The sequence below is a fragment of the Halichoerus grypus genome, chromosome 11 (assembly GCF_964656455.1).
Source record: "Halichoerus grypus chromosome 11, mHalGry1.hap1.1, whole genome shotgun sequence".
Lineage (NCBI taxonomy): Eukaryota > Metazoa > Chordata > Mammalia > Carnivora > Phocidae > Halichoerus > Halichoerus grypus.
In genome coordinates this window covers 82,804,950-82,819,492 of record NC_135722.1, presented here as the reverse complement: position 1 = coordinate 82,819,492, position 14,543 = coordinate 82,804,950, and the positions used below count along the sequence as shown (strand labels likewise).

The 14,543-nt window shown below is 38.9% G+C and overlaps 1 pseudogene; it reads left to right on the top strand.

The window, feature by feature from the left end:
* Nucleotides 1–3,602: 3,602 nt before the first annotated feature.
* On the top strand, nt 3,603–11,320 carry LOC118533087 (swi5-dependent recombination DNA repair protein 1 homolog; annotated as a pseudogene).
* The last annotated feature ends 3,223 nt before the right edge of the window (nt 11,321–14,543 follow it).

Sequence of the window (14,543 nt, the reverse complement as noted above, 5' to 3'; positions counted from 1 at the left end):
CTGTGGAACATGGAACATGAAGGTCTCCCTCGTAATTGGGCTGCTTTCTGGCATTCACTTCTGAGGCTTCTGTTCAGATTTGAAGCAAAAATAGGTATTATATTAATGTCTTACTATTTGTGTCCCTCATAAGAGACTAATGAAATGCCAGTTATTACAAATGCAATTCACTCTGTCACCCTCCATTACTATTCAGAGTTCTGTTCCCCAGCAGCCTAGCAAGGGATTTGACCCCTGTGGCAAGAACATAGGGACATTCAAGCTAATCTCTATCACTGTTTATTTGGCCATTCCATAAATGAAGCCAAAAGGAGCAAAACAAATATGTCTTAAGGAAAACCTCTATGCCAAGTACTAACACATTTACAAAGTGCACTGGGGCACAAGTAGTCTTGTGATCCTAACATGATGACCTCAGTGAAAAGTGGATTTCTAAGTTGTCTTCATAATCTCTTTAAACTATATCCCCTTATAATACTTTTACAGTTGAGGGGGAAATCTAATTGTTTTGATTATATGTCCCTTTAAACAGAGGAATGTTTAAGTCACCCATTAAAATTTTCATCCTTTGAAGATTCAGTAAATTAGAAATATCTTATTTACTTATTTGCTTTAGTGCTTATCTGGTTATACTTTTATTTTAAAAACACTAGGACTTCTCCAAAGTACTTTCCTGCAGATTATCTCCTATATCTCATGATTTTCACAAGGAGCTCCTTGCATGAATAGGTACTTGAGATACTTGTTGTGTTAAATTGATCTGAATTGAATTAACAACCCTGATGAAAACAGCAACTGCCAATGTTACTGTTCAGTGATGAGACTGGACTATGGATTCAGGCTCCCATATCTGGATTTGATTGCTAGCTTTATTCACTAACCATGTGACTTTAAGAAAAAAAACACTTAAACTCTCTGTGCCTGTTTCCTTAAATTGTAAATTGTGTGTATGTAAAGTGTAAATTGGAGATAATAAGGATCCCTGCCTCATAGGATAATTGGTGAATCAAGTGAAAGAATCCATATAAAGGGCTTTGAACAGAGTACATTAAGCAGTCTCAAATATTAGTTAGTATTATCAATCTCATTTTATAGATGAGCATAGTGAACTGTAAAGAGATTAAGTGACCTGCTCAAACTTACACAGGTGGCACGCTGAAGGGTTAAGACACATCTCTGCCAAGAACCTTTAAAAAGTTAGAATCATGACTACTAGTCATTTAGTGCTGAATACCAAATATTTCTGGTCTACCTCTCTTCCAGGTAGGTAAGTGGCAGGATTGCATTTTCCCTTTGCCAACTTTACAGAAACGTATACGTACATAAACAGATTTCTAAGGTTTCTCCCAGGATCTTAGAAGGGACCCAGAGTTTAAGCTTCCTTAGTTTCACAGTAAATTTCCTATTGTCTGTCCTCTCTGCTTTATCTGAACATCTCCATATATATTCTTCTACCCAAAATTTGTTTCCCACTTGGCACTCAGGCTGTTATACCTAGGAGTTATGATCAGCCAAACACCATATGAATGAATGCTCTCCTTTTAAGCGTGAGCAGGTGAGGAGTGCCTGCCACAGTGTCATGACAAACACTGGAACAGCATGGGTCCCTGCGTCCCCACTCCAACAATTCCCAATTAGTGATTCCCATGGGAAGGAAGAGAGGAGGATCCAAAGAAGCCAGAGTTAAGTGGGAGCCCAATGGACAAGTTTTTCCAATTAAAATCCAGTCTCCTGCTTGGTGGCCTGTGGCAAGGACTGCCTGAGAAGGGAAAAAATGAGCCAGGATAGACAATATTCTTTCATTGCTTAGAATGGAGCAAAATCCAACACCACTAGCAGGACCCCAAAAGCTTTTCCCTCCTGCTCCAGGAGGACTCAGATTTCTCTCTGTTACTTGTAACTGAGGGTAGTGGTAAGTGTGCACTCAGGTCTTTTTACTTTTTCCTCCTGTCTACTTGTCTTTTCACCTGGTTTCTTGATCCAAAGCCCAGGACATTCTGGGTCAGGCAGGGCAACTAGAATATTCACTTATATCACCACAAACAGAAAGGAATCTTAGCTCTCTCTGATCAGGCATTCTTAATCCCCACAGAACAGAATGAGGGGTTGCCAGTTCTCTTCACACCAACAGAAGAGGAAGGATATTCTGAGCCATCATGCTCTGGAAAAGAGGGGGGCCTGTGATTTATTTCCAGTGCAGTTCTACTCAATGTTGGTTTGGTTCTCTCCCCCACACCCAACTTTAATATGGGCATTATGGTTTCCTCAAGAGCTATATAAACAATACTCCAAGATAGTCCACTGGTTCCCTTCCCCAGCTGTCACCCAGATTGGGGCCCTGAGCTGCTCACACTATTCCGGCCTTTCTAAAGAAAATCTCAAAGTATCACTGGTTTCCATTTTTCCTTTAAACCAGTCTGTGGACTTGGGATGCCTGGGTGGCTCAGTTGGTTAAGCATCTGCCTTCAGCTCAGGTCATGATCCCAGGGTCCTGGGATCGAGTTCCGCATCAGGCTCCCTGCTCTGCGGGGAGCCTGCTTCTCCCTCTGCCTCTGTCTCTCTCTCTCTCTCTGTCTCTCATGAATAAAAAAAAAAAAAAAAATCTTTAAACCAGTCTGTGGACTTAATGGGCCATAAGATTCTTCCACCAGACTCAGGTTGTAAGTCAGAAATATATTGGATTCATCTCTTTATTCTTGGTTCATTCTTCACATGTAGTAGGAGCTCAATGTTTTTTGAGTAGATGAAGACTGTAAAAAAGCCATCACCACCAATATGATACTAATTGTAGCTGCTGGCAAATACTTTTTAGGAATAGGCAAGACACACCATCAAAAGTCAGCTAACTAGATGCAAGAACTTGGATGGACCTCCAGGGAAGTTTGTTGAGTGAAAAACAAACTCAGAAGGTTGTGTACTGTGTGATCCCATTCATATGGCATTCTTGAAATAATGCCATTATAGAGGTGAAAAACAGGATCGTGGTTGCCAGGGATTTGACTTGGGAGAGGGAAAGAGGGTCTATAAAAGGGGAGCATGGGGGTAGGGGGTGGACCTGTGGTGGTGGCCACAAGTAAGTTTGCAACTCTCTCCGGAGTTTCCCAGGCATAATCTGAAACCAGCTTTGTGTAGAGCTGGGACAGACCAAAGAAAGAGGCTGGCCACTCCAGGTTGGTAGGTTGCAGGGTTTTTTTGTTTGTTTTTTTGTTTTTAAAGGTTTTATTTATTTATTTGACAGAGCACAAGTAGGCAGAATGGGGAGCCTGATACAGGGTTCAATCCTAGGACCCTGGGATCATGACCTGAACCAAAGGCAGATGCTTAACCAATTGAGCCACCCAGGTTCCCCGGTAGGTTGCAGTTTTAATAAGCAAAGGGAACTTACATATGAGTCTTGTCTTGGTCAGCAGCAAGACAGGTAGATTCCTGCACCAGCCTGTTAAATCTTAAAAATTTTTAAAAGGGAACCTCTCGAGTGCCCAGGTCCAGCTCTCCAGTCAATCAGTGGTCACATCTTTTTGATCAGGTTCTCCAACACCACACAAAACCACAGATGTGAAACAATTGCATAGAATTGTATACACAGATACATGCAAGTGAGCATGCACATAACTGGTGAAATCGGAATAAACCTCGTGGATTGCACGAATATCAATTTCCTAGATGCTACTGTTGGGGGTGGAGGAGTAAGGGGTACCTGGGACCTCCATACACTTTTTTTTTTAACAACTTTTTGTGAATCTATAATTACTTCAAAATTAAAAAAATTTAAGTTGACCACGTGATGAGAGACTATGCTTGCAGGACCTAGCCTTCCCCATCCCCTGCTATTGGTGGCAGCCCTGTATGGCCTCTACTCCTTGCACTGCAGTTCACTGAGCTTGGCTTAGGTGAGGGGATGGTGACAGAGGGTTTGAGCCAAGGGAAAGTGGGAAGACTGAGTGAACAGGGCAGTGGTGGGCCAGGTATTTAGATTGGTCTTTACTTTTCAAGCCAGTGGGTCTATGCCTGCAATTCAGGCCCTTGAGAGCAAGGTTCAAAAACCCCATGCTGTCCCCATCAAAATACCATCCACTTTTTTCAAAGAAATGGAACAAATAATCCTAAAATTTGTATGGAACCAGAAAAGACCCCGAATAGCCAGAGGAATGTTGAAAAAGAAAAGCAAAGCTGGTGGCATCACAATTCCGGACTTCCAGCTCTATTACAAAGCTGTCATCATCAAGACAGTATGGTACTGGCACAAAAACAGACACATAGATCAATGGAACAGAATAGAGAGCCCAGATATGGACCCTCAACTCTATGGTCAACTAATCTTTGACAAAGCAGGAAGGAATGTCCAATGGAAAAAAGACAGTCTCTTCAACAAATGGTGTTGGGAAAATTAGATAGCCACATGCAGAAGAATGAAACTGGACCATTTCCTTACACCACACACAAAAATAGACTCCCAAGTGGTTGAAAGACCTCAATGTGAGACAGGAGTCCATCAAAATCCTAAAGGAGAACACAGGCAGCAACCTCTTCGACCTCAGCCGCAGCAACTCCTTCCTAGAAACATCACCAAAGGCAAGGGAAGCAAGGGCAAAAATGAACTATTGGGACTTCATCAAGATAAAAAGCTTTTGCAAAGCGAAGGAAACAGTCAACAAAACCAAAAGACAACCGACAGAATGGGAGAAGATATTTGCAAATGACATATCAGATAAAGGGCTAGTATCCAAAATCTATAAAGAACTTTTCAAACTCAACACCCAAAGAACAAATGATCTAATCAAGAAATGGGCAGAAGACATGAACAGACATTTTTCCAAAGAAGACATCCAAATGGCCAACAGACACATGAAAAAGTGCTCAGTATCGCTCGGCATCAGGGAAATCCAAATCAAAACCTCAATGAGATACCACCTCACACCAGTCAGAATGGCTAAAATTAACAAGTCAGGAAATGACAGATGTTGGCGGGGATGCGGAGAAAGGGGAACCCTCCTACACTGTTGGTGGGAATGCAAGCTGGTGCAGCCACTCTGGAAAACAGTATGGAGGTTCCTCAAAAAGTTGAAAATAGAGCTACCACATGATCCAGCAATTGCACTACTGGATATTTACCCCAAAGATACAAATGTAGGGATCCGAAAGAGTACGTGCACCCTGATGTTTATAGCAGCAATGTCCACAATAGCCAAACTATGGAAAGAGCCAAGATGTCCATCGACAGATGAATGGATAAAGAAGAGGTGGTATATATATATATACAATGGAATATTATGCAGCCATCAAAAGGAATGAGATCTTGCCATTTGCAACGGCGTGGATGGAACTGGAGGGTATTATGCTGAGCGAAATAAGTCAAACAGAGAAAGACATGTATCATATGACCTCACTGATATGAGGAATTCTTAATCTCAGGAAACAAACTGAGGGTTGCTGGAGTGGGGGGTGGGGTGGGAGGGATGGGGTGACTGGGTGATAGACACTGGGGAGGGTATGTGCTCTGGTAAGCGCTGTGAATTGTGCAAGACTGTTGAATCTCCGATCTGTACCTCTGAAACAAATAATGCAATATATGTTAAGAGAAAAAAAGAAGAGAGCAGGAGGGGAAGAATGAAGGGGGGGGAAATCATAGGGGTAGACGAACCATGAGAGACGATGGACTCTGAAAAACAAACTGAGGGTTCTAGAGGGGAGGGGGGTGGGAGGATGGGTTAGCCTGGTGATGGGTATTGAGGAGGGCACGTTCTGCATGGAGCACTGGGTGTTATGCACAAACAATGAATCATGGAACACTACATCTAAAACTAATGATGTAATGTATGGGGATTAACATAACAATAAAAAAATTAAAAAAAAAAAACCCCATGCTGCTCCATAGCATTTCTCAGGGGGAGATCAAGACCCTTGGAGGCTTGAAAAGATTTGTGTCTCCTTCCCCACTCCCATAAGCAATATTAAATGATAAAGGATCTTGTATGCCAAGGAGTTGGATTGAAAATTGAGAGGGAGGCAAACCATAAGAGATGCTGAACCCTAGGAAACAAACTGAGGACTGCTGGAGGGGAGGTGGGGGGAGGGATAATTGGGTGATGGGCATTAAGGAGGGCACTTGATGTAGTGAGTACTGGGTGTTATATGCAACTGATGAATCACTAAATTCTACCTCTGAAACTAATAAAAAAAAAGTTAAAAGTGGAACTACCCTAAGATCCAGCAACTGCACTAGGTACTTACCCAAATGATACAAAAATTCTGATTTGAAGGGATACATGTACCCCAATGTTTATTGCAGTGTTATCAACAATAGCCAAATTATGGAAGGGTCCAAATGTCCACCAACTGATGAATGGATGAAGAAGATGTGGTCTACACACATGCACATGCACACGTACTGGAATATTACTCAGCCATAAAAAAGAATGAAATCTTGCCATTTGCCATGATGTGAATTGATCTAGAGAGTATTACGCTAAGTGAAGTAAGTCAGTCAGAGAAAGACAAATACCATATGATTTCACTTATATGTGGAATTTAAGAAACAAAACAAATGAACATAGGGGGTAAAAAAGAGAGGCAAACCAAGAAATAGACTCTTAACTATAGAGAACAAACTGATGGTTACCAGAGGGAAGGTTGGGTGGGAGGAATGGGTTAAATAGGTGATGGCTATTAAGGAGGGTACTTGTGAGCACTGGGTGTTGTATATAAGTGTTGAATCACTAAATTCTGCACCTGAAACGAATATTTCACTGTATGTTAACTAACTGGAATTTAAATAAAAACTTGAGGAGAAAAGGAAATTAGGACTTTTCAGTAGGCTTTGCTTTTTCTTTATCTGTATTTTCATGGCCACTCTTTATTATTTTGATAGCTCAGATGACCATTTAATATGACATTGCTTATATCTTAACACATTTAGCAGGTACTTGTATTCTTATGACTTTTTTGTTTTGAAGACAATTTTTTTTCTCTATAAAAAAACAATTATTTTCAGAGAACTGCTTTCAAAGTTTCATTTATGTTGGTACATTAGAGAGCCTTAAACAAAACCTGTAATTATATAGTAATTGAGTTAACTATTTGTAGAAATTTATCAATTTAGTCTTATTTAATTTAGTCATTTATATTTTGCCAGTTCTCGTGTCAGACTCTTTCTCCAATATCAGCATTGTTCTGAACTATGGATGGATTGCTTGATCACTTTTATTGTTTAAATAAAAAGAGGCATTTTCTCTTATGGAAATTTTCTTTCTTTATACTTTGTGCAATTAAGTCAGAATTGTGGAGTTGAGGGTAGCCAAAGAGAATGTTAGGGAAATCTAAGCCCTGCCCGCCAACCAGACTCCTGATGACTTTCACATCTGGTTCTATTTGTGGAAATGGCCTTAGCATTTCCACAAATACTTATTTGCTCCTTTTATTGCTCTCACTAAATTCTGTTCAATGTCTTGCCAGTTTATGACCATTCAACTCTATCTCTCTTATCTGACCCCACCAACATTCTTTGGAATTGAAGCTGAAGTCCAGCTGCACTTGATGCTCTAATTTTTTTCCCCACCCTCTGCTTCTTCTATCTCTGTCCAATACCCACCTGTTACTCAGAACTCTCTGGACCCCATACAAGGTGATTGCTCACTCAAAGGACACACTGGTTGGACTTCCAGTTTTCTCCTTGATGGGAAAATCCAGCATATTTTTCCTGTAAGAAAGAGCTTTGTTCCAGAATTATTTTTCCCAAGAATTATCTGCAATTTATCTTACCCATTCTTATACATTTGTGGCACACCTTTTGTTGACTGGCAAGCATCATTTCAGCCACCTTGTGTTGACTGTCAGAGAACCTGCCACCTTTTCAGTAAGAATAGTGGCAGCAGTATTTGGGGACATTTCATGCACAGCTGTTGGGTTAGTGGGTCATTGACCTTCTAAATATTTAGCATTTTCATAGTGAAAATTGTTTTCACTCCTCTTCTCCAACCCAACTTGTGTTTCTCTAAGCTCAAACAACCTGTCCCAAACTAGAATGAAGTCTCAGTTCCACCATAGATTCTCTGCTGTTGACTAGGAAGTGTCCTTTTTGAGGAGATTCAGTGGGATATGACCAAAACCTCAGCCTTCCTTTTTATAATATTTAAGGGATACCTGGGCAAAAAGAAAAGAGTACTACCTATATCTTGCCATCAGCTTTTTCTTAGCTATGAACAGTTTGATGGGTTTTCCTGGAAAATTCTCTTATAAACCAAAGTTCAACCTCATCTGATTATAGAGAGCTGTAGATATTATGATGATCATGGTTTATATACACAGAGGATCCAGCAATGTCAATTTCAGTCTCTAGATCCTTCATTTCCTAAAACCACAGGTCAGAAATATGTATATGGGCCCATCTTCTGAAGCATCTAAGCATGCAGTCCTTTATTATCTAATAATTATTTTTATTACTATCATCTTTCATGAGTAAAATTTTCATGCACAAAATCCTCAAGGGCAAAGTATCAGTATGAGAAGTTTGTGGCAAAGCTTAATTCAATTTCCATCACAATCTGCTTCTTTAGCCTAAGGGAAGATGAATCATTTTACAAAGATTAAAGTTAATTTTTCTAAATGACTGCTTTTTTTGAGTCATTAAAGACAGTCTCTGGCTCCTTACTGATCCCCAGTCTGTGCCTTCTTTTTGCAACATTGCTCAGTGCTTTCTTCATCACTGACATTGTTTCTCCTGATTCAGGAGGACTCCACCTTCATTAAGTGGCTTCCTAAATTATGCATTCACTCAACAAATACTTACTGAGAGTCTATAATGTGCCAGGTGATGTACTAGGTGACCAGATACTGTCCCTGTTGTCAAGAGACAGATGTAAAAAAAAGGAAATAGACAAAGAAAATCACTTAAAGTTTTTTAAGTATTAAGGAAACAAAGGGTTGGGAAAGAAAAAGTAGGGGGTGCAGGGAGGGAGCTAGTTTAGGAATAGCCTCTAAAGGTAGAGGGAGGTAGCCATTTGAAGGATGGGAGGGAAAATATTTCAGATTGAGGAGGTAGCACATGTAACACCCCCAAGTCAGAAGAGACTAATGTGTGTGAGAAGGAAAACAGATTTGAATGGCTGCAGGGAAGTCAGGAAGGGAGAGTCACTGGAGAGATGGGCAGGAGGCAGGGGCTCAGAATGAGAGGGACAAAGTCTACATGGATTATTGAGGTCTGGTTATCCAGAAAGCAGCCCACCAACTATGGAGACTATCAAACAAATCATCCAGAATTGTTTGTTTTTAACCTAGGCCCAGAACAGCTCTTAGTGGTCCTGTAGAGGTACGCCTTTTGGGGAAAGCAGGGCATTTGGGTTTTCATCCTCACTGCTCTGAGAAGCCAACACATCGGTTTACATAGGGGAAGGAGTGAGATAGTTTGATCAATGTTTTAAGATCATTCTTGCTGTTTGGTGGAGAATTAGACTGAAGGAGGGTGGGAATAGTGGTAAAAAAGAATAAAAGTAGGCTTAATTTCCCTGTATTTTGATATTTCACTTCTTTAAAGCATCTTGATTTTCCCATTTTGTGTTTTAGATAACAAGAGAAAGTAGAAAGCAGGACAGTGTCCTCCTAGCTTTCCTTGGTGCCACCTCTCTTCTTTCCTTCCTTCCTTCTTTCTTCTCTTAGTGAGCAGGAGCTGTGGATACACAACATTTGTCATACTTGTCAACACTCTGCTGAGTATTAAGCTAAAATAAATATTTAGAAAACTTTGTTCCTAAATTGCAATTAGACTGTGTATAACCAAGATATTAAGAGGATGAGATTTTATTTGCAAATTGAGTAGATAAAAATATATTTCTTTGGGGCACCTGGCTGGCTCAGTCAGTAGAGTATGCGACTCTTGATCTCTAGGTCATGAGTTCAGGCCCCACACTGGGGGTAGAGATTACATAAAAAAAAATAAAATCTTAAAAAAATACACACACATACACATATTTATTTCTTTGGCTTCAGGGGTGAGTTGTGGAGTAGAGTACAGCTCCATTTCCCCAGTCAGAGGATCTCTCAACCCTACCTCCCCTGGGGTCTCTCAAGGGTTAGTGTGGGTTTTCTGCAGTGGTGAGAGGGAAGAGAGGACTCTTCCCTCTGTTTTTTTTCTGTTTCCCAGGAAATTTGATGCCTTTGTTTGAGGAAACAAACTTAAGCCTTACAGGGTCTGTTTGCTACTTAAACTGAAATGATGCACACAGGCATAAATTTATCTGTGCCTGTGTTTTTTCCTCAGGTCTGAATGGTCATTGATTCTAGTTACACAGTTTTTAGGCTTTAGGGAACTGTGACAGATCTAATTATGTTTTTTGAGTCAAGATTTCAGTTATATTTCTTTTCATTATAAAGCTGGAGTAGTGAAATGAAAGAATTCCTGAAGAATTCCACAACTGTTAATCTCCTGCCCCCCTTATGGCAGATCTGAGGCTATTTTGATAGATAAAAACAAATGGAGAGTCTTGTTTATATAAGATGCTAACTAATTAATTTGTCCAGAAATTACTAGTAGTCACCTTTGGACCAACACAGTTTTATTTAGGAAGAACCCAAGATTTCATTTTCAAGGTAGAAAGTCGATCTGATTCAGCTGTGATTTTACCTAATGTGCCACAGGCCTGTGCCAATCCACCATCTCCCCATACAAGTAGTTCAAGAAAACAAGGATGAATATCTTAATTCTTCCAGTGGAGCTATTCTATATTTCTAGCCTATGAGTGTGACACTTAGAGGATGATTAAGAAAAACTAGATCTTCATTAAATTCCTGTTACAGTGTAGTAAGACATCTTAAAGTAGAGAATGAAGATGATCAGACTTTTTCAGAGAAACCAGCATCTTCAACAGAAGAAAACTGGAATCTCAAGAAAATTTTAAACACATTGACAGCCAATTTGAAGAAAATACATATTTGGAAAATACCTTCAATAATATCAGTATATTGTGACCCTAAATCACTTGATACTGGGTCATGCAGTGATCTCCAAAGTGACTTTGAGAATGAAGATCTTCCCAAACAAGGATTAAATGAAGAAAAAGCAAAATTGGTGAAGCAGATTCAGAAGAAAGAAGACCTTCTTCAGAGGTGAAAACTGGTCAAAATGTACAGGTCAGAGAATGACCTGTCTCAATTACAGTTGTTAATAAAGAAATGGAGAATCTGTAGCCAGCTGTTGCATTATGAGTTGCAACCAGCTATGTCTAAGGAGAACAAGAACCTCAGCCTGACTCCGTTGATAGACCACTGTGGGTTAGATGATAAATTGCTACACTATAATAGAAATGAAGAATAATTTATGGGTGCTTAATTCATAATTTTTTCTCCAGAATATTTTTGAGAATGGCAACTTAAAAGATAACTTAATACATTTTAAAAGGAAGATAGAAACCATTAGGACTTGCAGAAAGGTATCTTAATGAACATCAGTTTAGGGCACTCCGTTATATAAATATAAACTAAGTTCTAAAGTGAAAATTTAACATTTTGGATAAATTTGTCAAAGAAAACTTGATATTTAAAGAAATGTGAAAAAAATTAAATCATGTTTAAAAAATAATTTGGGCATCTCTGGAAGTCAGTTTTAATACATTGTTTTGTAAAAAAAAAAAAAAGTTTTATTTTATACCACCTCACACTGGTCAGATGGATAAAATTAACAACTCAGTTAACAACAGATGGCGAGGATGTGGAGAAAGGGGAACCCTCTTACACTGTTGGTGGGAATGCAAGTTGGTACAGCCACTTTGGAAAACAGTGTGGAGGTTCCTCAAAAATTTAAAAATAGAGCTACTCTATGACCCAGCAATTGCACTACTAGGCATTTATCCAAAGGATACAAACAATGATTCAAAGGGGCACATGCACCCCAGTGTTTACAACAGCAATGTCCACAATAGCCAAACTATGGAAAGAGTCCAGATGTCCATTGACAAATGAATGGATAAAGAAGATGTGGTATATATATGTATGTATATATATATATATATATATATATATATATACAATGGAATACTACTCAGCCATCAAAAAAAAGAAATCTTGCCATTTGCAACAATGTGGATGGAACTAGAGGGTATTATGCTAAGCAAAATAAGTCATGAGAGAAAGACAATTATCATGTGATCTCAATGATATGTGGAATTTAAGAAATAAAACAGAGGATCATAGGGGAAGAGAGGAATAAATAAAACAAGATGAAATCAGAGAGGGAGAAAAACCATTAGAGACTCTTAATCATAGGAAACAAATTGAGGGTTGCTGGAGGGGAGGGAGGTGGGGAGATGGGGTAACTGGGTGATGGACATTAAGGAGGCCACGTGATGTAAGGAGCACTGCATATTATATAAGACTGATGAATCACTGACCTCTACCTCTGAAACCAATAATACATTATATGTTAATTGAACTTAAATAAAAAAATGAAGAAAAATATCTTCGATATTTGTGTTAATTTATACATTAGATTTGATTAATTATTGGAAACAACAACTTAAAAAATCTTCCCATAACAAATGTGAACTATTATCATAGGCCTCTTCTTTATCGTTAGGAATTTGACAAATTAGTAACTTGGGAAATTAATAGAACTCAATTTGAAATTTGATTAAAAGACAAGGATTTTTGTATAAGACCCTCCTAAACATAACAATTAGTTCATTACAAGCACTTATTTTCCCAGGATGGGAAAAATTGGTTGGCAATAGAGTATTTTCTGTGACATACAAACTGGTGTTCTGCTAACACTTGCATTTTCAACTGAAAGTAACACTTGTATATTTGTTGAATAAGTGCTGTATGAAGGAAATGCATGCACTTGTCATGGTCTGGGGAGAGAACTTAGGGATACAAAAATGCTTAAAATGTGGTTCTTGGCATGAAAGAACTTATCACATCACTTGCCATCACTAAGGATTAGCTCCTTGGGCTGGGATCAGAGCCCCCAGATCCTGGGTGCCACAAGCTGCCCCCAGTGAGCATGGCTGGCTGAGGTCCACACAGAGCCACTTTTGAAGGAGAGACCTCTTCTGGGAGCTTGCAAGACAGGCCATGGGTCCCAGTGGAAAATCTTCCTAGACTTGAGACATCCTGTTCCCTCATCAGCCCTCTGCAACATGTCTCTGGTGCCTGACCTTTCTGAATGGGAGCTAATGACCCAACCAGAGCTACCCGCAACCCCTGCAGCCTCTCAGAACCTCTTTCTCTGCCTTGAAACAAGCATTCTGTCTCCTCGAATGTTAGTCTGTCAACCTCAGAGATAATTGAGTCCTTTCCCCCATAAAAATGGATGCAGGTTGTTTTAAGGTCTTGTAGTTTATGGATAAATCAGATCTACACATGGCCAGTTCTTTTCCAATGCCACTGATTCTTTGGTGGATCACTTGATACTACCTATAAACCTGACATCAACTCCATTCATGTGGAGAGCTCCAGGTATCAGTTTCCACACATTCCTGGGCATGTAGGATCTAACTAGTAAGTGATGTCCAAACTCACCAGAAGATAGTTGTTATTTCTTCCACACATGCATGCTTACAGGTGGGCCCACTGAAGCATGGGAGCGTGCAGTGTTCTTTGGTCTGGTGACCACTTTTATTTTTCAGTCCATTGCCCTTAGAAAAAACTCAAGTAGCCACTGCTCTTAACATCAATGGTCCAATATCAGAAGATAGCACGACATGATGCAGAACTGCCTTTGGCAACTTGTTTCCTTTTTTAAAAAAATTATGTTATCAAAGTTACATATGTAAGTAATTATAAAAGTCAAATAATTTCACAAGGCTTTTAATGAAAACCATAGCCCTCTTTCCCATCTCTCTCCACTGTCCTAGAGTCATTTTCAAAACTTTCACCTATTTCTTCCAGTTATGATCTCCAGATTTCTAAATAACATGCTTAAATTCCTACATATTGATTTTTAATTTTGAATCAATTTATTATTTCTTGATATGAAAAATTAAAATTTATGGCTCCTGCACTCCTTCTACTCATCTACATAGTCTTTCTCTCTACCTATTCTCCCAGTACAGTTATACCATGATTTTGGGTTAAATCAATATTCATATTTGGTTAAATATTTAATATTCATATTTGATCAAATTAGTATGCATATTTTCCTTTTGGAAATCTTGAATCTTGTCCCAGTTGACAATTGAGATACCAAATAAGACAGAATTGATAAATATTTGTCTATATTCCAGACTTTGAAATAATAAATTTTCATCCCATAATGTAGTCATAATGCTGATATCAAATAATATTATATAAAATATAATTAGTAATACTAATGCAACTACTAATATAATAATTAGTATTGATAATTATTAGCATTGATAATACTAATTATTATTAATATTAGTATAAAAACTAATATAAAACAAATATTAAGAGAGAGGTTGCAAAATGCAAACCCTAAAATACCTAGTTTGAATTGACTTTCTGTTCTGGGACAATAGGGACAGTGAAAAGTTTGGGATAGGCTTTGGGCAAGATGCCAGAATCCAAATGAATTACTGACTTAAATGTTAAACATA